This window comes from Rattus norvegicus, chromosome 1 (genome assembly GCF_021556685.1).
Source record: "Rattus norvegicus strain SHRSP/BbbUtx chromosome 1, alternate assembly SHRSP_T2T, whole genome shotgun sequence".
NCBI lineage: Eukaryota > Metazoa > Chordata > Mammalia > Rodentia > Muridae > Rattus > Rattus norvegicus.
This window is the reverse complement of record NC_141534.1, coordinates 131000500-131023615: the sequence shown is the minus strand read 5'-3', so window position 1 is coordinate 131023615 and position 23116 is coordinate 131000500. Positions and strand designations below refer to the sequence as shown.

Sequence of the window (23116 nt, the reverse complement as noted above, 5' to 3'; positions counted from 1 at the left end):
GGAGACCACATACCCATCTATGATCCTTACATCCACATGCTGGAAAAATGTAGTTTTATATTATTTAACAGTGGAGGCACAATGGAGGCACATTCAGAAAATGGGATGTCAATTGATTTTGTCATTGGCCAGATACTATAAAGTCATTTGCACAAACAGGATGCTATAGGCAAGTGGCCTCTTGGCATAGTTGGGAAAGGGCAGACTTGAAGTGTGGGAGGCTAGTGTGGGTGGTGGTCAGCTGATAGTTAACACGTGGGAGTCCACCTCAAAATAATGATGGAAAACGCTAGTGTACAGGCCAGAGGCAGAGCTTAGTTGATAGTGTGCTGACCTAAGCTGCAAAATGTCCTGGGCTTGGTCTTCACAACCACATAAGCTGGGAGTGTTGGTGATCATCTGTGACCAGTGTTCAGAAAGGTAGGAGCACGGAGATGAGAAGGTAAGGGCCAGTCAGAGCGTCCTCACATGGCTCATAGCTACAGTCAAGTACTTAGTTTTAAGGCCCCTTAAACCCACTCTCCAGTTAGGCACTAGCCGGGGAGAGGGCCCACCTGTTTCTGTTTGTTGTGGTTGGTTGCTTTTGCTTTTATGAATTTATTTTACTTTTTCAATTAGTTTCCTCTCACAGCTATGTAAGACGTTTACTATTACAAAGTTAAACACGTGTTAATTCAGTATTTCTCGAGACTTGTAGTTGTCGTCCCTGTTCTAACCTGTTTCCTCACCTTCCCTCAGAATCCCAATTCCCCCACAATTACTGCTCTCCTCTCTGTTTTCCCTAATTTTGCTGAGTGCTTGGGAATAAACCTCACCCATGTTCCGGTTTTGTTTAGAGCTCGTGAGTCAACAGGACACTGTCCGCGTAGCGCACGTGCGCATTCCCTATGTGCACCTGTCTCTCAGGTCTGTAACATGCATATACACAGTGCTACATCCTGGGGGTCAGAGGATGGAAAGTTTAAGGCCTCAACAGCCGCACCCGAGCCACTGTGGGATAGACAGATTAACTCCTCCTCCTGTGTTACTGATTTACCTGTAATGACTTTTATAGAGCACCTAAGATCTTTAGTTTGTAAGGCTAAAGGTATTAGGTTTTCGTTGTTGTGGAAATGCAATTATATGGTCTGTTTCTCAACTTCAGAGCTATAGAAGGATTTCAGTATTCTTCCAGTACTTAAGTAGCTCCTCTCTGTCTCTCTTTCTCTCTCTCCCTCCCTCTCTTGTCCTCTACTTACCCCCTCGTTTGCATTTTTGTTCAATTCGGAAATCATTTTGAATGTAATTGGCAAGAAGCAGACGCATCGTTTCCTTGTCTGCACAGCACGTAGTTACGCCATGGCAGTTATTAGCACTGCCTTTTCTCCGTGGTTTAAAGTGACTCCCTCTCTTCTACCAGATTGCTGCAGACGGATGTGCCTGGTTCAGGAGATTTCAGTTCCATTCCATTTCTCTATCAGTTCACAGATGAGTATCACCCAGCTTCGTCCCAGCAGTCACTTTATAGGATACTGGGATACCTCCGGGGCTAGCCTTCCTTGTTATTCTTTATTGATTTTGCTTAGTTGTTCTTCCAGATGAGGCATATAATCAATATTCCTGCCCTCTGGAAAACAATGATGGTGATTTTGCCTTATCACAATGACACTAAACTTATGGATTAACTTTGGGAGAACTGGCTTTTTTTTTTTGTCTTTTAATTTTTGTCATTTTATTTTATTTTATTCACGGGGTCTCATGAATACCAGGCTGGCCTCGAGCCTGTTATGTTTAATTACTGCATATTACTTTTAGCGTTGCTGAGCCAAGGTATCTATGGAAAGAATCCAAGGAAGGACGAGCTTGTTCTGCTCACCATTGGAAGGCGCAGTAAATGATGGAGAAAAGTTATAGAAGCAGGAGCTTAAGCTGCTGATTGTACATGGTCAGGAGGCAGATGGTGATGAATGCCGGTGCTTTTCTTTTTCCTTTCTCTTCAGCCAGGGACCTAAGCACAGGGAATGCTATCTCCGACTGTTGGAGGGGATCTTCCTGTATCCATTAACCTAACCTAGAACCCCCTCACAGACACGCCCAGAGATTTGTCTTCTAAATGATTCAGTATCCCATCACCATTAGCCATCACAGTGGCCCAGGATGACTTACTTCTCATCCTCTTCCTATCTCCAGCTGAGATTCCAGGCAGGCATGACCACACCTGGTCATGCAGTGCTATGGTTCTAACCAGGGCTTCGTGATGCTAGGCAAGGTCCCCCGAGCTACACACAGTCCTATCTTCCTGGGTTGGTGTTCCCTTATCCCTGCACTTGGTCTGTCTTTCTGCCTGTTTGAGCTCTCCCTTTTTGTGAGCATGGCACCATTTCATCATATGGCATTTAGGCACATTCGCAATCTTGTATTTGTGTATTTTGCTACTGTAGATGCGCTTTCCCTTTGATCGTAGTCTGTAACTGGATGTCTGTGGTTAGAATATACACTGCCACTTTTTGTGTATTTATTTTACAACCCTTCAAACGTTTTCTTGTATTTTTTATTGTTTGTATACATTTTTCTATAAATATAGCCACACACTCTACAAATAAGAGAATTCAATTTAATTCACATGTCTTATTCCTCTAGACATCATTTCTTACTGGGGTTCACATCCTGGACTCTTAAGTTGAAGCTACCTAGACACAGTCCATACCCCTTTATTCCATATCCTGGTGTGAGAAGTCCAGTTGATTTAAATGTTCATTGTTAAGGTGTATATATTATAAGTGAATGTATTTTCATGTTAGAGTATGATGGTAATGTCCTCCAATTCTGGCTTACTGTTTTGAAGTGAAGGGATGTCAAGAATTTTCTACCTCATTTAGCTGCTTTTCCCCAAGCTCTGTCAATGATGTTAGTATGTTTCCTTGTGGTGAATCATGCTTGTGTTTCTGCAGTGAAGTTATTTTGACTGATTCTTGTCTTCCTGAATTGGCCCCCTGCCGTAAGTTCAGTCACAACATGAGCATGACATGGTCTTTGGTTCCTGTCTCCTTCATCTCTAGTAGTTTCTAATATTCATTTATTTAATGGGTTTCCTTCTCCTTAGAATAAAGATTATGTTTTTAAAAAAAGACAGTACATCTTTTTCCAATAAACTAAGCAATATGGAAAAGTACCAAATGCAACAATAATTCCCAGAGTGGCCAGAAATGATCACTTTAATATTATATGTCCATAAATCCAGAAGCACTTAATCATATAGTGATAACAGATTTGAGCTGTGAAGGAATAATACTGGAGGTTACTTCTTTGTATATTTGTCTGCGTTACAAGACAAGGTCTCCATATAGCCCAGACTGAACTTGGGTTCCCTGTCGTACTTTGCCTGTTGCTATGGTAAAATACCCTGACAAAGCAATTGAAAAGGGAAAGAGTTTGTTTTGTCTCGCCATTCGAGACTGTAGTCTATCATGGTAGGGAAGCCACAGTGGCAGGAGCCTGAGGCAGCTGGTCACATGATACCCACAGTCAAGGTGTGGAAAGGAATGCATGTTCTTGTTCAACAAGGTCTCTCCTTTTTTTTTTTTTTTTTTTTGTCTCTTCTCTCCTTTTTAATCAGTCTGGGACCCCACCCCAAGGAGTAATTCCACCTACAGTAGGTGGTTCTTCCCACCTCACTTAACCTAATCCAGATAATCTCCTGCATGCTGCCATGCGACACTATTCCTGGGGAGACATGAACAAATATTTATTCACCCAAGATAAGGCATGGACATCAAGCTAAATTGTCAAAGTCCAATTTAGTTGAACCACTGAAATTACTGGGGTTACTTATAGAAGTATGGGAGGAGTTACCTGTAGAAGCAGATATAGCACAACTATATCAAGCAAAAGCCTACTCCAGCTTGGGCTAATGAAAGCCAGGACTCTGCACAACATCCAGGTGTTTTGAGAGGTCAGAGAGTTCCCTCTCCATAGTCTTTACTACATATTTAACCTTGGGGAAGGAAGAGCCTTGTAAATCTGGTAAGTTTCAAGGATTTCCTGAGACTTGTGAGTTGTTTACTCCTTAAGTCTTAATAAGCCTCCTTCTAAGATGGAAGCTTCAAAGTGGAACTTCATGAGTCTTAACAAGTTTCCCTTTAAAAGTTACTGAGTCTTAAAGGAATGGCCAACCAATGACTGGTCCAACTTGAGACCCATCCCATGGGCAAGCACCAATTTCTAAAACTATTAAGGATATACTCTGTTATGCTTGCAGACAGGGGCATGTTGTCCTCTGAGAGGCCCTACCTAGAAGTTGACTCAGAGAGATACATATATCCACAGCCAAACAGTGGATGGAGCTTGGGGACTCTTAGGGAAGAATAGGAGGAAGGATTGTGGGCTCCAAAAGGGATAGGGTTGTTGGAAGGGGTGACTGGGAGGGGGCAGGAGTGGGATGTAAAGTGAATAAGTAATATATATATATATATATATGTATCTATATATGTGTGTGTATGTATATATGTATATATATATATATATACATATATATAAATGAAAAACAAGTTACTGAGTCTTAAGAAGCCTCTAGCTAGGTTGGGATATTTCAGTTTTAAGGAAATTGCTAAACAACACGGGCATGCCAAATGCCTGTCTCCCAGGCAACTCTAATGCCCATCAAATGACAATTGAGAGTGACTATCATACTTCTCGTGTAGCTGAGGCTGGCTTTGAACTACTTAATCCTCCTACCTCCATATCCTATGTGGTGCCATACTCTACCATGCCTGCCTAATATGTGTGTTTTAAGTTGTATTAAATTTAGTTTAATGAGATGGATAGTGTTAATTCGTTTTATTTTCTTTCTTGCAGTGCTGAGGGTTGAATTCCTCCCTTAACTAAGCGTATTCCCCACCACACTGCAGAGCCCCTGTTTGCGTGTTGAATATTCATCTTCGAAATAAGTGGAATTGGCGTTTATAGCAATCTTCAGATTATAAGTCTTCCCTTATACAGCATTTCATTTCTAGAGTTCACAAAAGGTTTCCAGGGGTCTCTACAAAGCCTCCTTGTTGTAAGTTAGCTCAGGCAGCCTCTCCCCTCCTCAGAGTAACTCTGGAAGAGTCCCACTTCCTCCCAATGCCATTGCTTTGATTTCCACTCCTGCCTTCTCTGTTCCCCAGGCTGCTTCTAAATTATTTACGAGGTTTGCAATGGTGGGGTTTTAATTCTCACTTTGTAATTGGTTTCTTTAGCTCTGTCTCTGGTCTCCTTTTCATCCTAGCCTCGTCTTTTATCACTTCTCATCTTTCTTTTGCTGGATTCATTTTCTCATTAGCTTCCTAGGTTCCGGGCAGTTGCTGGAGGGAGCCTGTCTCTGGGCGTTTTCTTCCCCCATGCATGAGCTGTTTTCACACGTCTGGGTCCCAGTTTGCTCCCTTGCCTGATAGATCTGTGTTTGCATGTGTGCCCTGCCAACACTTTGTCCTGCTCAAGCTGGATGTAGTCCTTCCCTCCCTGCACTCTTGAACATGGCTGGGGAGTGCGTAGATGCATCTTGACAGATTCTGTACCCCATGGGCACTGCCTCTTCCTGACAGAAGCACACTTTCAGACATGAATGTTGTCATCTCAGAGGGCCCAACCTGAAATCAGGTACCCAGAATGCACAGCTGCTCCCCACTCCCTTGCTACAGCTCTGGACTCCTGTGTCCTTTCCAAAGCCGCCTCTTGGCTGAGGCAGGCAGGGGTTTGAACCAGAACTATGCACCTCACTTACTTCAGCCTGGACCCTTCTTTCTGGTTTGATCTCCTTCAGGTAATGCATGAGCTTCTGCAAGAGAGAGAAGTTTTAATTTCCCTAGAGCTGCTTACGCCTAACTCAGCTCCTACCACCTCAGGTTTGAAAATGGTGATGAGAAGTCTCCCAATTCTGTCTGCTCACAGGGCTCTCGGGTATGAGGTGGTGGGTGGGGAAGACTCCAGTGTTGTCTCTCCTTCTCTGTTGACTCCTGTCCCCGGTGACCTTTCTGGTTCGTATACGGGATACCACTCTCCGTCTCTCTTTCATTGTTGTCAGTGTACATCCTAACATCTTTGTCTTGTCCATGTGAAGAATCAGGTCACTGTGGTCTGTGATAGGGTTCAGATAATTGTCCTTCAAAGCCTAGGGAACCAAGTTAAGCCCTTACAGGTGTGCTCTTGAAGGGGATGTTTGGACTATATTTGTGGGGATTTTTTGTATGTCTTTTGACATTGAACTTACTTCGAGCCTTGTGTCTCAACTGGTGAGAAGCATAGCTGTGTACCATCATCCTTCACACACACTTGTCTGCTCCCTCTTCCTCTCTCCTGCCAGTCACTTCCTAGCCAGCACAAGGCGGGATGATTGCTCCACGCTGCGCTCCCACCATGACGTGCTAGCCTGAACAGTGACTGAGGGGTCTTGGGTCCTAGGCATTATGCAATCAGTGTAACATTTTACTTTGAGCAATGTTACAGTTGCCCTGCATGGTCAACGTTATTATATCGTACCTCCATAGACAAGGATACTGAGGCACAGGGATTAATCCCTTGGCTGGAACCCAAAGAGACCTTGTCTAGAGCCACATCAATGTAGCTGTCTCTGGGAAGGGGGTAGGGGATTCCACTAAGCCCTGTAACACAGTGCTGACTTCGTGACAGGTGCCCGGGCCTTGGCGTCGTCGCAGAGACTGACGCTGTCCTGAAAGACTTGGCCTTGTAGCTGTCACTACCACTTCCCTCTACGCCATGACTTCTGAGTGCATTTTCTCACATTATAAATACACACTGGATTGTAGGGAAGCCGAGTCTGCCTCTGTTCTCTTAGGGTTTTCATCTGGGTCTGATAATTAAATTGACATAGGAGAGATTAACAGGAAGGAGAAAAGCACACAGGCTTACACAGCTTCATGCACATAAGAGCCCTCATAAAAAAAATTACAGCCAGCAGAAACAGCTAACCCCACATGCTTTTATCCTGGATGAACAAGGGAGGCAGTTGCCGGAAAACTGTGAGGAAGGTACAGGAAGATAATTATTTTAACAAGGCTGTTTGGTCCAAATCCTCTTGGCTGTGGCTCCTTGTGGAATAATGTCTCTTTTCCCCTGGTGGGGGAAGAGTATCTTTCATATGAGAATTTTTTTTTATGTCTTGTTTTCAGGAAGACAAAAGGAGATTAGGTAGTCTTGTTCAGTCTGGGCGTGCCTGTGATCCTAGCATGGGTGGGGTGAGGGGCTGGAAGGAAGTTTGCTGTGAGTTTAAGGTCAGTCTGTTCTGTGAGTTCTAAGCCAGACTGAACTGTACAGAGTGAGATCCTGTCTCAAATATACATACATACATACATACATACATACATACATACATACATACACACACACACACACACACACACACACACACACACACACACACACACACGCACATATACAGACAATCCAGTGTAAAGCACCTGCCCAGAATGCACAAAGTTCTAGGGTCCCCAGTGCTATAAAGAATAATAAAGCCTTCTTCACAGAAGTGCTAGAAACTTAGACTAGGCAGCACAGAAAGGCATGGGTTGCTCTGAACTGTTTTACATTGGTTTGGAAATACTTCCTTTACTGTGCCAGACCCTACCCTGAGCACTTTACCTGTGTGGCTCCTTCACTCTCCTGGGTGACATACAAAAGAGCAGGCATGACCTTGTGGTGCAGGAATTAACGGGATCAGAAGGAGAGCGGTGTCTCCCCAAGGCGGAGGTAGGCCTCAGAAATTTAGTGCAGCTCTTCAGTTCTCAAGGCCAGGCTTGCTTTGAGACGCTGTTCAGACCTCTCCCTTGCCTGTTCTTGGGACCAGGCATCACCAGACGGGAGTTTAATGGCAAAGTAAAAGTCAACATCAAGAAGGACCACCCACATTGCTGCCAGGGGTGACTGACAGGGTTGGGGAGAATAGCTGAAGTAACCTGTAGACAGGCATCTTAGGGGAAAGAAATTTGTTGGGTTTTCAGTTGTTTATCTTACAAAAATGTCATATGTGTGTATTAAATATTTTCACTGCCAGGCATGGTGATACACATCTGTAAGCTCAGCTCTCAAGAGGCTGAGGCAGGAAGACTGAAGTCTGAGTCCAGCATGGGTTGCAGAATGAGACCTTGTCTCAATAAACCAAACAGTGACATCACATCATAATAGACATTGTAACAATATGTTCTTTCTCTACCTAAAAAGCAAACAAATAAAAACCTCCTTAATTAGGTGTCTTAGCTCAGACTTGTAACACAACACCACAGACTGAATTCCTTAAAAGAAAAAAAAAAGATAAGACATTTATTCTCTAAGGTTCAGCCTTGGAGGAGGAGAGAAGTCTCAAATCAAATCTGGATTTTTCTCCTATTGTGTAGGCTTTAAATCGAATGTAGGCTTTAAATTGAATCAGACAGTTGTTGGTCACCCACAAGGCATTCACTGTATCATTGTGCCTGTCTCACCCGGTGGGTCCTTATTGCAGCTCACAGAGTTCACAGCTGGATAAAATGATGGATAACTTTTATCCCTCTATTTAGTACCTCTCTGCACCAGGAAAGCTAGAAGCAAGGAGAAGACTTCCAGGTCAGAACTCTTTCTATTTCTCCAAGTCCAACACTAAATGTGTCTGGTGTCTTCAGCAATTGGGTGTTAACATCAGGTTCTGCTGGGTGACCAATAGCAGTGTAACAATGGGGAATGAAGGGAGGATATGATCAAAATGCTTTGAATTTGTAGCTAGAGAGGGCTTGGGACTTAAGAGTGCTTGCTGCCATAGCAGGGGACCAGAGTTCGGTTCCCACACCCATATCCAGCTGTTTACAACGCTACTGTAATTCTGTCTCCAGGGAATCAGACAACCTTCTTTTGGCCTTTGTGGGTACTTATACTCATGTGCCCAAATCCATACACAGCACACAGATATCCACATAATTAATAATAAGAGAAGTAGTTTAAAAAGCCACAAACAAAACCAGAAATTCATGCATAATATTCCCAAAGTATATTTTAAGAAGTATCACATAGCCAGGTCCTGGTGAGGGCTATGTGTGCTCATGGGGTCTTTTCTAACACTCTCTCTCTCTCTCTCTCTCTCTCTCTCTCTCTCTCTCTCTCTCTCTCTCTCTGTGTGTGTGTGTGTATGATGGGTGGGGTGGTGGGTCACAGAAAGAAAGAGACACCCAGAGACAGAACAGTCAGACGTCTCTTTTCTTCTGAGCACAGTAGCTCGCTCTTATAACATTATTGATTACCTAATGAAATTCCAAATCTGGTCACATTGGGGATTGGGTAGCAGGATGCAGAGTGAAAGTAGTGTTAGTCATAATCAGTCTATAGAAATGGAGAAATTATTTTTTCTCTTTATCTAATTTCTTCCATTTTTGTTTTTTGGCCATGTTTATTTAACACACATCTAATATCGGTTATAGTAAAATTGTAAAACCCGGGGTCGAACTTCTGTTTCTAAATGTCTGACCTACTTACTTTTTCAATGTCACGTGATAATAATGACAGGAAGTAATGAGAAATGAGCTTGGGGAAGAAGCACATACCTATAACCCCAGAATTCAGGGTGCTGAGGCAGAAGGATCATGATGTGGTCCACGACAGCCTATCCAACAAAGCAAGTTATAGGCTAGTCTGGTCTATGTAGCTGCACTATCTTATACCATGCCCCAAAACTAAAGGAAATAATGGTAGTTATCAGTATGCTTGGATTACTTAACCATTTAAATTGACTTTGGGCATTTTACATATCAATTTAAAAATTACATATGACCAACTATTAAACTCAGCTTCTCAGATTTTGGTTGTGGTTAAGTAAAAATCTCTCTCTCTCTCTCTCTCTCTCTCTCTCTCTCTCTCTCTCTCTCTCTAAAATGGAGAGGGTATAAGTAGAGATATATTTTTGAATGTAATGTTCTAATTCAGTTACAGAAAACCAGGGAGAAATACTGCTTTACACAGTTGGATTCTTGGCAATGAATCTTAAAAATAGAACATTGCAGAATTTTTCTGTAGGTCGTAGGAACCTTGCTATAACTTGCTCTTGGGGGGAAAATATAAGAAAAGTATAAAAACTGGCAGGGTGTGAGTGGAAAGAGGCTCATCTTTTTAGAACTGAATTCGCAAGTTCCTTAAAAGAAATACCTTGGCACAGAATGTTCCAGACGTGTCCTACATGGCTTTTCTACCAGCATTCTTCCCCATTGACTGTTGCTTCTTGGTGCCCTCCAGCCTCCCAGTCACGAGGGAGCACACTTTCCTCAGACAATACTGTCTTGCTCCTTGGTTAATCATCCTTGATCCTTCTCCATTATCACCAAGGGCCCAATCCTGGACTGGAGACTTTCCCCAGGACTCTGATTTCCTGCCTCACTGGACTTGGCTCTGTATTTCATCCTCAAGGAACATTCCCAGTACCCACAGGGCATCATGATGCTGGCGTTCTGAAGAACTCCCATTTATGCCAAACCTGTCCTCTGTTGTTTAACCCTGTGACCTTCTAAACACCCTCTCTCCCTGGCTTCCAGGTCAGCAGAGTGTTACTGTCCTCCCACCCTCAATGGCATTCATCATGTCCTGGAGACCAAGTCCTGAGTCATCCTCTCTGTCCACTTCCTCTTCCTAGTGTAATTTCAGCCATACTTGTCAATTTAATAATGTCTCTGGTTTTCTTTCTTGGGCTCTTGACTCATGTGCTCAACTGTCTGGGCAGTGTGTGTGCATGCGTGTGTGTGTCTGTGTGTGTGTGTGTGTGTGTGTGTGTGTGTGTGTGTGTGTGTGTGTGAACTCCTAGTAGACAGATCTGAAGTTAAACTTGGCCACAGGAGAAGAATAATACAAAGACTTAAAAACCAATTAAGGTGACTTATAATATTTATAATTACTTACAGGGTGTTACAGTTTAATAAACTCCTGCAGATCTAAAGATCAAATCAGAGTATCTCCATTTTTGTCTTTGCAAACAGTATCTTGTCTCGGTGTTAGGAATCCACAGGGTCCACTCTTGTTAGCTCTTGTTAGAGTTGCCCCACTGTGCTTGGAAACAGTAGCTTAAAATTCTCTTAAGTAAATATATGTTGGTTCCTGTTAGCCAGGCTCTGCCTCCCTTCCCCAAACACTTCCTATATGGCACACTATTCATCTCTCTTTCAACATGGCCACCTCCTTGAGCTTCTATAGTTAGCAAATGAACACATTGTGTCTGACCTTTTCTCACTTAACATAATGTCCTCCAAGTTCACTCGTGTTTCAAACAATAGGACTTTGTCATTTTGTGAGTGACTTTGTCAATTTGTGAGTGAATGATAATGTTTGTGGTAATATACTATGCTTTTGTTCATCTGTAGATCAGGAGGTCAGTGGGTGAATAGGTGAGTAGGTGAGTGGTGAATAGGTGAGTAGGTGAGTGGTGAATAGGTGAATAGGTCAGTAGGTCAGTAGGTCAGTGGGTGAATAGGTGAGTAAACCATCTTAGTTAAATCTATATCATGGCAGTGAACAGTGCCACTGGAAGAACAGACATCGAGGAACACAGCAGGGAATCTCAGGATCCCCCACCCAAGTCTGTTTCTCTTCACAGTGATTCATCTTAGCCCACACACTGACATTTTCTCAGTTGTCCAGACCCTCTAGGCACACTTGTCCCCAACTCCCCTCCTTTCCCCTTTTCTTATCAGGGTCCACCGGAAAGTCCTGCTATCAGGTCTTTCCAGGCCATTGACTCAATATTTTTAAGGGGTTACTTTGGCTACTGGGCAGGAGTGGGCAGTAGGTGAAGTCTGGAAGGGAGGGCCCGTCAAGGAGATGGTAATTATGCCAGTTACTGTTCTGTATCCATACGGCAGGCCCTTGGGATATCTGTGCAGAATCACAATTGCTCTTAATGTCTGGTGCCTTGGTCCATTTTCCATTGCTGTAATGAAATATTTAGCTACCTCTTGTGAGGGACAGAATTTCAAGTCAGGGCATCCCCATTCAGCTTCTGTCGAGGGCTTTGTGGCAGGTGACATCGCAATGACAGGAGCAATTTCTTAACAGACCATGTGGCAAAACAAACCAAAAAGCAAGGAGAGGACTTCTCAAGAAACAGCCTTCAAGGACCTATCTCAAGTTTCCCAGTCCTCCTGATGGGTCCTGCCCCTCGCAGTTTCCACAGAGTCCCAACACGTGAGCCCTTGGGGAACTTACACTGTATCCAGTCACTGCAATTAGAGAACCCCAGAAAAGAATTAGACATTTCTGTAGAGTTGACTGTATCGAGAAAGCAAACGACAACTGGTTCAGAGCATACGACACGATGTAAGTGTAAGGAAGTAAAGCTCACTGTGCAAAAACGCGTACTCATCAAGGGCAGTCGTAACGCTGAAAATGGCCTTTGTGTCTTCTTACAGCTGATCAGCAGGAAACAGCAAGTGTGGAGCCTTCTGTTCCAGGGGGCAGTGGAATAAGCAAGCTCTCTGAAGAAGGAAGGAGGGCAGGCTGGCTTTTGGAGTGGCTCAGAGGTCCAGGGCAGGCTGGATGCAAGATGAATCCAGGAGGAGTAAGCCCTCCCAGGCCTGCTTTGACGGATGATCATTCGGGTTAAGCATTTCTGTCACTGACAAAATAACTGAGGCTATTTAGAAGAAGGAGTTTTCTCTTGGCTCACTGTTTTAGAGGATTCTGTTTGTGGTTCTCTCACTGCCCTATTGTACTGTGTCTTTGGTGACAGGCACATACAGCTAAGGAAGATGGACACATCACATCAGTCAGGAAGAAGAGACAGGAAGTGCCTGTGTATCACCACCTTTTTTCAATTGGATATCTTCTTTATTTACATTTCAAATGTTATTCCCTTTTCCAGTTTCCCCTCCAGAAACCCCCATCCCATCCCCCGACACCCTGCTTCTATGAGGGTGCTCCCCCACCCACCCACTTTCCCCCTCCTCCCCGCCTCAGCATTCCTCTACACTGGGGCATGGAACCTTCACAGGACCAAGGGCCTGACAAGGCCATCCTCTGCTACATATGCGGCTGGAGCCATGGGTCGCTCCATGTGTACACTTTGGTTGGTGGTTTAGTCCCTGGGAGCTCTGGGAGGGCCTCGTTGGTTGATATTGTTATTTCTATGGGTTGCAAACCCCTTCAACTCCTTTAGTCCTTTGTCTAACTCCTCTATTGGGAACCTCATTCTCAGTCTAATGGTTGGCTGCGATCATCCTTATCTGTATCAGTAAGGCTCTGGCAGAGCCTCTCAGGAGACAGCTATATCAGATTCCAATCATCGTGCACTTCTTGGCATCGCCAATAGTATCTGGGTTTGGTGTCTGTATACGGGATGAATTCTCAGGTGGGGCAGTCTCTGGATGGCCTTTCCTTCAGTGTCTGCTCCACATTTGTCTCTGTATTTCCTCCTCTGAGCATTTTGTTTCCCCTTCTAAGAAGGACTGAATCACCCACACTTTGGTCTTCCTTCTTCTTGAGCTTGATGTGGTCTGTGAATTGTATCTTAGGTATTCCGAGTTTTGGGGCTAATATCCACTTATCAGTGAATGCATACCATGTTTGTTCTTTTGTGATTGGGTTACCTCACTCAGGATGGTATTTTCTAGTTCCATCCATTTGCCTAAGAATTTCATGACGTCATTATTTTTAATGGCTGAGTAGTACTCCATTGTGTAAATGTACCACATTTTCTGTATCTGTTCCTCTGTTGAAGGACATCTGGGTTCTTTCCAGCTTCTGGACACTTCTTAAAGGTTCCATCATGCCTCAATAGTGCCACAGCTGGAGACCAAGCCATTAGCACATCGGTGTTTGCAGGGGCATTTCCTATGCATACACAGTAGCTTCTACCCCAGGGTAACAGCTGTAGTTAGCTGTAGTTGCCAAACTGACACACCTGGGAAGAGGGACCCTTAACTGAGGAATTGCCTTCATCAGATTGGCCTGTGCTCATGCCTTTGAGATACTTTATTAATTGATAATTGATGTAGGAGGGCCGAGCCCACTATACCATCACTGGACTGGTGGGTTTGGGCTGTGTTAGAAGGTAGCTGAGCAAGCCAGTCAGCAGCACTCATCCGTGGTCTCTGTTTCAGCTCCGGCCTCCAGGTTCCTGCCTTGAGCTCCCGTCCTGGCTTCCCTTGATGAGGGACTGTAACCTGTGAGCTGAGATCAACCATTTCACCCCAAGTTACTGTTGGCCATGGTGTTTCAGCAGCTGCAATAGCAGAACAAATTGCGTTCACAACCAGAGTTCAGTCAGATTGGTGGTCAGTGTGATCAGCTGCGGTTGAGGGTCCATTAGAAACAGCCCCAGCAGGAGGCCTTCCACGGTGCAGTGACTGAAAATGTGTGGCATTGGTTTGGATGATAAATGGTATCTAGACAGATACACAAGAACATGGGAAAATCCAAGACAGAACATTCCAAGTTGACAAGCCTTCTAATTGCTCAAGGCTCTCAAAAGGGATTCTTTCTTCCTGCGGGGAGTGCCCTGTTTACAACACCTCTCTCTCTCTCTCTCTCTCTCTCTCTCTCTCTCTCTCTCTCTCTCTCTGGTTGGCAGGGAAAAGATGTAATTATATTTGGCAGGCAGGGCAGGGTTATAAATATGCCCATTTTGGAGCCGTTGTGAAGGCTCTCGTCTCATTCATTTGAAAATCTAATCTAAAGTAGTCTAGCTTTTAATGGACTCCGCTTTATCAACTTCCAGTGGAATTAATTTTCATTTGCCATCAGCCTGCTGAAGATATTGCTACATTAGTATAAAGGAGCTAAGTGCCTTTAGACAATGGGGTCTGAACCCCCCTGTCCCAGCAGCATCGCCACTCACCACAAGGCAATGAGCAGGGACGTCATAGCTCTCAGATGGGCGTAAAGAGATGGATGGACTCCTTATAAACAGAGTAGCATATTTTAGTCTCAATTTTAGCAACCAAATGAATTTCTTTTTTGAAAGTTTAATTCATTATTAATCTCTGTGTGTATGTGCACGCGTCTGCGTATGCATGTGCGTGCACACACATATTTACAGGCTATCCATGTACAGATTTCATCTGTGGAGATCAGGTGACAACTTGCAGGAACCAGATTCACCACCGACTTCAAGGAATTCGGGTCCGCAGGCTTGAGTGGCAAGCGCTTTTATCTGCTGGGCTATCTCATCCGAATGAATTTCTTCAGAAGGCTTTCATCAAAGCTATTTTCCCGGGTTTTTTTCTCATGGTATTAGAAAAGAATCTCTCACCACATTCTCATCTCATACATTTGTAGTATAGGGGATGGGGGTGAAATTGACCCATAAGCTGAGCAAACAAAGAAATAGAAATGCACGAGAAAAAAATTAATGCCAAGCATAGAGGTTAAATATGCACAGCTAAACATGATCCTGGATGTCTCAGCTCATTCCAGCTATGATAACAAAATGACCAAGACTAGGTAAAGTATATGCCATTTAAAGCGACTGCTTACATTGTGAGACGCTAGGAAGCCTAGGGTTAAAATTTCAGCAGCTTTGGGGTCTGCTGAAGGTCTCTGTCTTGTGGGTTGTTTTCTTTCTTGAATTACAGTTACTTGGAGTGCAAGTATGTGTGTGTGTGGTTGGTTTTCTCCCTCCACCATGGGGGTTCTACAGATTGAACTCAGGGATTCAAACTTGGCAGCAAGCCCCTTACTTACTGAGCCATCTCACTGGCCCAGGAAGCCTCTGTTTAGAGCCATGACTCTCAGGTCAGTGACAGAACCCTCATGATTTAATCATTTCTCCCAAACTTTGCCTCTTTTTCTAAATAAAGATTTATTTATTTATTTATTTATTTATTTATTTATTTATTTATTATTGTACACTGTAGCTGTCTTCAGACACACCAGAAGAGGGCATCGGATCCCATTATAGATGGTTGTGAGCCACTATGTGGTTGCTGGGATTTGAACTCAGGACTTCTGGAAGAGCAGTAGGTGCTCTCAACCACTGAGCCATCTCTCCAGCTCACCTTTGCCTCTTTGAAATCATCATATTCTGTATTAGGTTCCAACAGTGAACTGGGTGGGAGGGGTCATTTGGACTATCAGGTCAGTATTTCCAAAACGTTACTCTGTTGAGTCACTCACTGAACCAACACCAGTGCCAGTACCGAGACAAAGGTAATGTCTGGAGACATACAGACTCACCGTAAAAACGTTTAAACCGCATCCCTTTGCTAACCACATTTTTCTGCCAATGCTCTTACGTTGTAAATTGCAGGAGAATTAGAGAAGAGCAGACGGTGTTCAGAGCAAAGTGCTCTGAGTATCTGAAATTTCTGCGGCTGGAAACCTTAAGAATACAGAAAATGTATTTTTGCGTTCTCAGATAGAAGCTTTATTTGATGAATGAAACTCGGGGCTTCAAGGAAGTTTCTAAAAACTGACAATGCTTTTTTCTCAAATTCCATTAAATAACATTGCCTTTATTCTCTGTTTTTATAACAATGAGTAGCAAAAACTACAAAGAAAAAATCTTTTTAAGGAGCCCATAATCTTACCAGGAAAAATATTGATAATTTAATAAAAAATGAGACAAGCTGTGTAGAAAAATGCAAAATAACTGTGTAAGGCCAGTTTGACACCTCTACCCCAAGCCTCCCTAACAACTCCATTATGAATGGCAGCTTTGTCTCCTTCCAGAAATCTCTGGTGATTTTGTATCTACACAGTTATTCATATACAAATTATTTTCTAATGGAAACAAAAGTGACTTGGCAGCATCTGCTCTGTTCCTTGCTTTTTATGATAGATAGTGGTGACTGTTCATACCTGCACAGAATGTCACCCGTCCTTCATAACAGCCACATATGCAGTCATCCGTCGGTATCCTGGGAGTATGGCAGGCACCCATGTGATAGATACTCAGACGCTTGTGTCCGTCATTGAAGATGGCAGTGCCCTTGTGTGACCCTCAGCCTCCTTCCATACACTGTAAAGCCTATCTAGGTTATTTGTAACATCCATACCATGTAAACTCTATGTGAAGAGTTGATATGCAGCCTTTCTTAGGAATGGCATGAGAAACCTGTGCAGGGTCATTACAGATCCACCCTCAGGGACCTAACTACACAGCGCCTGAGTGACACAGGAGGGCTGGTACTCATCCAACCAGGGCTGGGGATGACAGAGGGTCTGTGACGTGGCTGTGGCCTGAGCATGGCCTGCTTATACATCACCACGATCCTGGAGGGTGCTCAGCATGCAACACATTCAATTTTGCTATTTGGAAAGTTCTAGTGTATATTTTCCCTTGAATATCATTCCTACAAATGCAGAGGGTGGACTCTGCTCTGTTTAAGGTCCTAAAACCAGTGAGCTCCTATTATGTGAGACCAGAGACCATACCTTAAATTTTAACTCATTCAGCTATCCTAGCCACTGTTTTGACAAAAGCAAGTGATGCATTTGGTTTGTTGGTTGGTTGGTTGGTTGGTTTTGTTTTGTGCAGAGGCCTGCTGAGTAGCTCAGGATAGCCTTGAACTCTAATACCCTTTGGAGTACTGGAATTCTAGGTATAAGACCATACTCAGAGAGTCTGGCTGGCTCTTGGAATGCTACAATGAACAAATCGGGTGAAACATAGCTAGCTGTCTTTGTAAAGCTTGCATTATGATTAGGAAAATACATGTCTTATGTGATTGTTCCTTAGGAGAGGTTAATAAATGTCCCCAGATAGGGCACTGATGACAGATTAAAGAACAGCTCCACCCAAATCTAACTTAGTGAACCGGTAAGCGTATTGGGTTTACTTACAGGAGCATGAGGGGTTAGTTACAGGAATGTGATAGACTCTCAGCAGATTCATCCACCAAAACCCCCATGCATGCATGACAAATCTCTTCCCAGCCACAGTTATCCCTGTTTATATTGCCTTGGGAGACTCATGAATCCTGCAGATTTCAGGATCTTCCTGAGACTTGTGAATAAGTTTGATTGACTTCCTGAGTCTCAATTAACCTACCTCAGGGTAGACTGTTTCAATTTAGTGGGAATACCTATACAACCAGGGAACAAAAAACGCTTAAACAGTTGGATTATGTGACATGATTAAAGGCAGAAAGACTATAGGTTCGGGGGGTGGGGTGGAGGAAGACTCTATATCTCACAGGTTGGCCAAGGAAAGCTTCCTGAGAGGTGACTTGAATGTTCAGGTTGGTGGATATCTGGGTTAAGAAGGCTCCGGATGGAAGGGAGAACACACCTGAAGACTTCGAACCAAGGTGCTACCTGGAGAATTGAAGGAGTAGGCTAAAAACCAGCAGGGCTACAACCCAGAGACCCTGTGAGCACGTGATAAGAGGAGACTGGAGTGGAAGCGGACCACCATGACCACTGAGCAGAGACCTTGGATATGATGGGGCAGACGAGTTACCATTTGCCTCTGAGAATCCCTGACCAGCAGAATTCACAAGGATGGGAAAAGCTGGTGGGGTCAAGTGAGTACAGGTCAGCTAACTCTTACCCAGAATGCATGGGACCAGACTTCAAATTTTGTTTGAATTTTGGGATACTTTGAAATAGATAGTAAGTTACCTTGGGAATAAGACTCAAGTGTGAACACAAACATCATTTATATTTCATGTGTGTCGTATCCACAGAGCATGGACATCAGTTTATATGGCGTTCTTGCTGCCCCTGCATTTTGGCTGAGCTCTGTCACTCGAGGTTAGGGGAGGAGTTTTTCCATTCGTGATGTTGTGTCTGTGCCCAGGAAGGTTCCAGTTTGAAATGTTAGCACTTTAGACTTCAGACATGTAAATTAGGACTGCTCGGCCACCAGCAGTCCCAACACCTACACCAAGTGTGCTGGGAGTTCATTTGGATGCTCTATAGAGCATCGTTCTACACCAGACTTCAGTTTGGGGGATCATAAAGTATTCCTTAAAGCTGCCTTGGGCAAACAAAGCTTGCTGACTCCAATCTGACACAGTCATGATGGGGTTTTTTGTTTGTTCTTTGTACAAATCTCCAAATTTGCTTACATGAATATCACTTTTCACTTTTCTTCTCTCTCCTAATGTTTTTTTTTTAAAAGCCATCATTGCTAAGGTTTGTTAGCGATCTTCGAATCTAGGTTCACAAAAGAGAAAATGATTCTGTAATTTTCTATTACCATGGATCCTTGCCAGAGTTTATGTTGCCTTTATGAAACACAAGGGAGAATAATTCTTTTTTATGTCCTCTGTCAGGGTTCATGTCAGATTTGTCCTACCTCTGCCTTCAATGTCTAATGACAACCGTCCTTTGGCTCCGGGCAATTTCATTTTTGCATTTCATCTCTCAGGTATATCTACAACTGACTTTCACTCCAGGTCAAGGGGAGCTGGCGTCCTTGTCTGACTTCCATGGGCACCGGGTACATGTGGTGCACACACAAACACAGAGGCAAAACCACACATACATAGAACATTTTTTTTAAAAAAAATTAACAATTTAAAATGAAGAAGTATATTTCATTTCCTGTTACCTTTTGTGATGGTTTGCATATGCTTGGCCAGGGAGTGGCACTATTAGAAGGTGTGGCCTTGTTGGAGGAAGTGTGTCACTGTGGGGTGGGCTTGGAGACCCTCCTCCTCACTGCCTGGGGATGCTCAGTCTGTTCACGGCTTCCTTCGGGTGAAGGTGTAGAACTCTCAGCTTCTCCTGCACCCTGCCTGCCTGGATGCTGCCATGCTCCCACCTTGATGATAATGGACTGAACCTCCGAACCTGTAAGCCAGCCCCAATTAAATGTTGTCCTTTATAAAACTTACATTGGTCATGGTGTCTGTTCACAGCAGTAAGACCCTAACTAAGACACCTTTTCCTAGACTTTCATTTTAGTTTCTGGCTTTGTAGAAAAATGGGTTCTAATATCCAGGTCAAACATGCTTAGGGCAGTGTTATTCAAAGATGTTTTAAATCTATGGTTTAAAAAATATATATAGAAAAAAAGCTTAATATTGACACAATAAAATATTTCTTTGCTTTGTCCCTTGTTTAAAAAAACACTCCATTTTCATTGTTTCTCTCTTTAAAAAACTGAGTCCAGAACCCCAAACATACTTTTTTATAATTTTGTTTGTTTGTATGTTTATGTAATATAAGTACACTCTCACTGTCTTCAGAAACACCAGAAGAGGGCATCAGATCTCATTACAGATGTTGTGAGCCACCATGTGGTTGCTGGGATTTGAACTCAGGACCTCTGGAAGAGCAGTCAGTGCTCTTCACCACTGATCCATCTCTCCAGCCCCCAAACATACTTTTAACCTAATCTAACCATCTGTGTTAGTGTTCACACATTGAGTCTGTAAAAGCATATGCCATTTTGTAATTTCTTATATATGTATTTTCCTTCAGGGATAGGAGCCAGTCCCAGAGCCTTGCAGGTTAGGCAGGACCTCTATTCCTGAGCTTTGTCCTGGGTTCTTGTTTCATTATTTTTATTTAATTCTTTAACAAGTTCATACATATGTACAATGTTTCTCAATCATATTCTACTGGAACCCTTCTCCCACTCCCTCTGGACCCTTCTACCAATTATTTTCCCCTCTGACCTTCGTCTTCTCTTCTACATAACAAGCAAACATTAAATCCAATTAGTTTTGCCAGAATTTGTAGGAGTGTAGGACTGTCCACCTAAGCAACCTAGCAGAGGCCACACCGTGGAGGAAAGTTAACTTCTTCTCCCCAGCAGCCATTCATTATCAGCAGCTCCTGGGCTATGGGCAGAAGCTCATGAGCGTCCCCCTCATCCAAGCCAGAATGTTGACTGACATGATCTTGCATGGGTGCAGTGAGCATGCTTTGTCTGGAAGACAGCATTTCTCAGGATTCCTCCACATTCTGCAGCTATTACATTCTTTTAGCCTCCTCCCTACTTTTCACAGTGTTCCTTGAGCTGTGGCCAGAGGCGAGTGGGTGTTGATATTAATGCCCCATTTAGGGCAGAGCATCCAACAGCCACATATTCTCAGCACTTTAACCATTTACACCGCTCAATACTGACTGCTGTCTACTGCAGACAGAAGCCTCTCTGAAAGAAGCGATAATGTGTAGGTAAAGTACACATATGTAGAAGGAAGCTTGGTCAGTCCGTTTAGCAAAACAACAGTAGTAGGGTCTCCAGTGATGCCTGTGAACTTCCCAGGCACGGCCTCTAACTAGGTTTGCAGTATTAGACTTAAATTCTCTCTTTTGGAAACATTGGTTACCCCCACAACAGTTATACCACTATTGTAACAGACGCATCTTGCTGAGTAGGTCACTATTTATTGAAACACGTCCATGGCTGGAACAGTCTATTGGTTTTTGCAAAAGCTGGGCAGCAAGAAGGGACTTTCCACGTTAGTTCTAGCATGGTTTCTCTACGTCGTGCAGCCAAAGTGTATCATGCCTTCGACAGTAGGGTCTTACCTTATAGCTGTGATGGGCAACCAAGTAGCTCATATTTAGCTTTGATCAATAGATTACAAATGTATTTGTTTATGACATGCAGTGTGAAAGGTCATTATTTGTATAAAATTTATAACCCTCAGAATAGATAATTGGCCTATCCATCAACACAAAACATGTTGTCATTTGAGGGGTGAGGCTATTCAAAGTCCTAACTAAATGTACAATTAACTGTTGTAAGTAACAGTTACTGTACTTCATGGGAATAAAACATTAAAACTTAATCCGCCTAATCTGCCTGGACCCTTGTGCTCGCCGTCCATTCTGCTTCTCCCTACCTTCCCCATCCCTTTCCAACCTCTGATAACTGCTATTCTATATCCTGCTTCACTCATATCCATTGTTTAGGATCTCATATAGGAATGAGAACATGAGGCATTATCTTCCTGGGCCCGCTGACTTCACTTGACATAGTATGTTATAGTCCCATCTATGTTGCTGGACCTGGCAGAGCCTTGCTTTATAGGGCTGCCTAATGTTCTGTTTGGGTACATAGAGTGCCACATTGCCTTTATCCACTTCTCTGTGGATGGAATCTTGGAGGGAGCACGTATGTATCTTTGCTATTGTGAATCGTGCTGTTATTAGCCAGCCTGAGTGGCGGCCTGTTTGTCATATGGATTTCTTCTCCTGTGTGGAACTACCCCATGGCGGACTTGTTGAGTCCTACAGTAGTTCTGCTTATACAGGCGCAGGCATCCTGCTTTCTGTAAAGACCATACTAATTTATATCTCTGCCTTTCACGTACAAGAGCATTGTGTGCTCACTCTCTCACCCTCCTTCCCTCCCTCCCCTCCCCCTTCCCCTACCCTTCCCCCTTCCCTCTCCTTCCCCTTCTCTCTCTCCCCTTACCTTTCTGGTTGGAGCAGTGTGGTCTCAGCTTTTCCATCCTGGTTATTGATGGAAACCAGTGCTCCAGAGCTGGTTGGCCACTTGCAGTAAATGTATACTTAGATCGTTTGCCTGTTTGAATCAGATGATGGTGATTGCTATAATTTTGCTGCTGTTAGTCTCACAACTCTGGGTGTCAATCCTTCCTGATGAGTAGTTTCTACCATGTTCTGTAGGTTTTCTTTATGAAGGATCTTCTTCACTATACAGCTGCTTTTTAGTTTGGTCTAATCATATCTGTCGATTTTTGTTTCCGTGGCTTCTTTTTTTTTTCGTTTTTTTGGGGGGGGGAGAAGGGGGAATCTCTGTTTTTGTTGTGATTGAGTCTCTAAGGGTTTGTTTCAAAATCTCTTTGCTGACCAGAAAGTCCCAGATTCGAGGAAAGCAAGAGCCTCCCAGGACCTCCGATGGGGATGATATTAGCTGAAATACTACACAAAGCCGAAATACTGTGGAGACCATATCCAGAGGTTAGGCATGGCACACCCCCAGTTGAGGGATGGGTTCACCCACCCATCTCTAAAATTTTAACACAGAATCGCTCCTGTCTAAAGGAAATACAGGGACAAAGAGTGTAGCAGAGACTGAAAGCCATCCAGAGACTGCCCCACCTGCGGATCCACCCCACATGCAGACACCAAACCCAGACACTATTGCTGATGCCAAGAAGTGCTTGGAGCCTGATATCGCTGTCTCCTGAAAGGCTTTTCCAGATCCTGACCAATACAGATGTGGATGCTTGAAGCCAACCATTGGACTGATGACAGGGACCCCAATGGAGGA

The 23116-nt window shown here is 43.7% G+C and overlaps 1 protein-coding gene and 1 long non-coding RNA gene across 5 annotated transcripts in view; both read left to right on the top strand.

Annotated features, from left to right (window-relative positions):
* The window catches only part of Entrep2 (endosomal transmembrane epsin interactor 2), a 411852-nt gene that overhangs the window by 246574 nt on the left and 142162 nt on the right, over positions 1-23116 (top strand). The gene's annotated exons all lie outside the window — the stretch shown is intronic.
* Positions 304-23116, top strand: part of LOC148007702 (uncharacterized) — a 28069-nt gene continuing 5256 nt past the window's right edge. Inside the window, exon 1 of the long non-coding RNA XR_015646872.1 lies at positions 304-442. This is a non-coding gene — a long non-coding RNA (uncharacterized LOC148007702). The remainder of the gene's footprint in view (positions 443-23116) is intronic.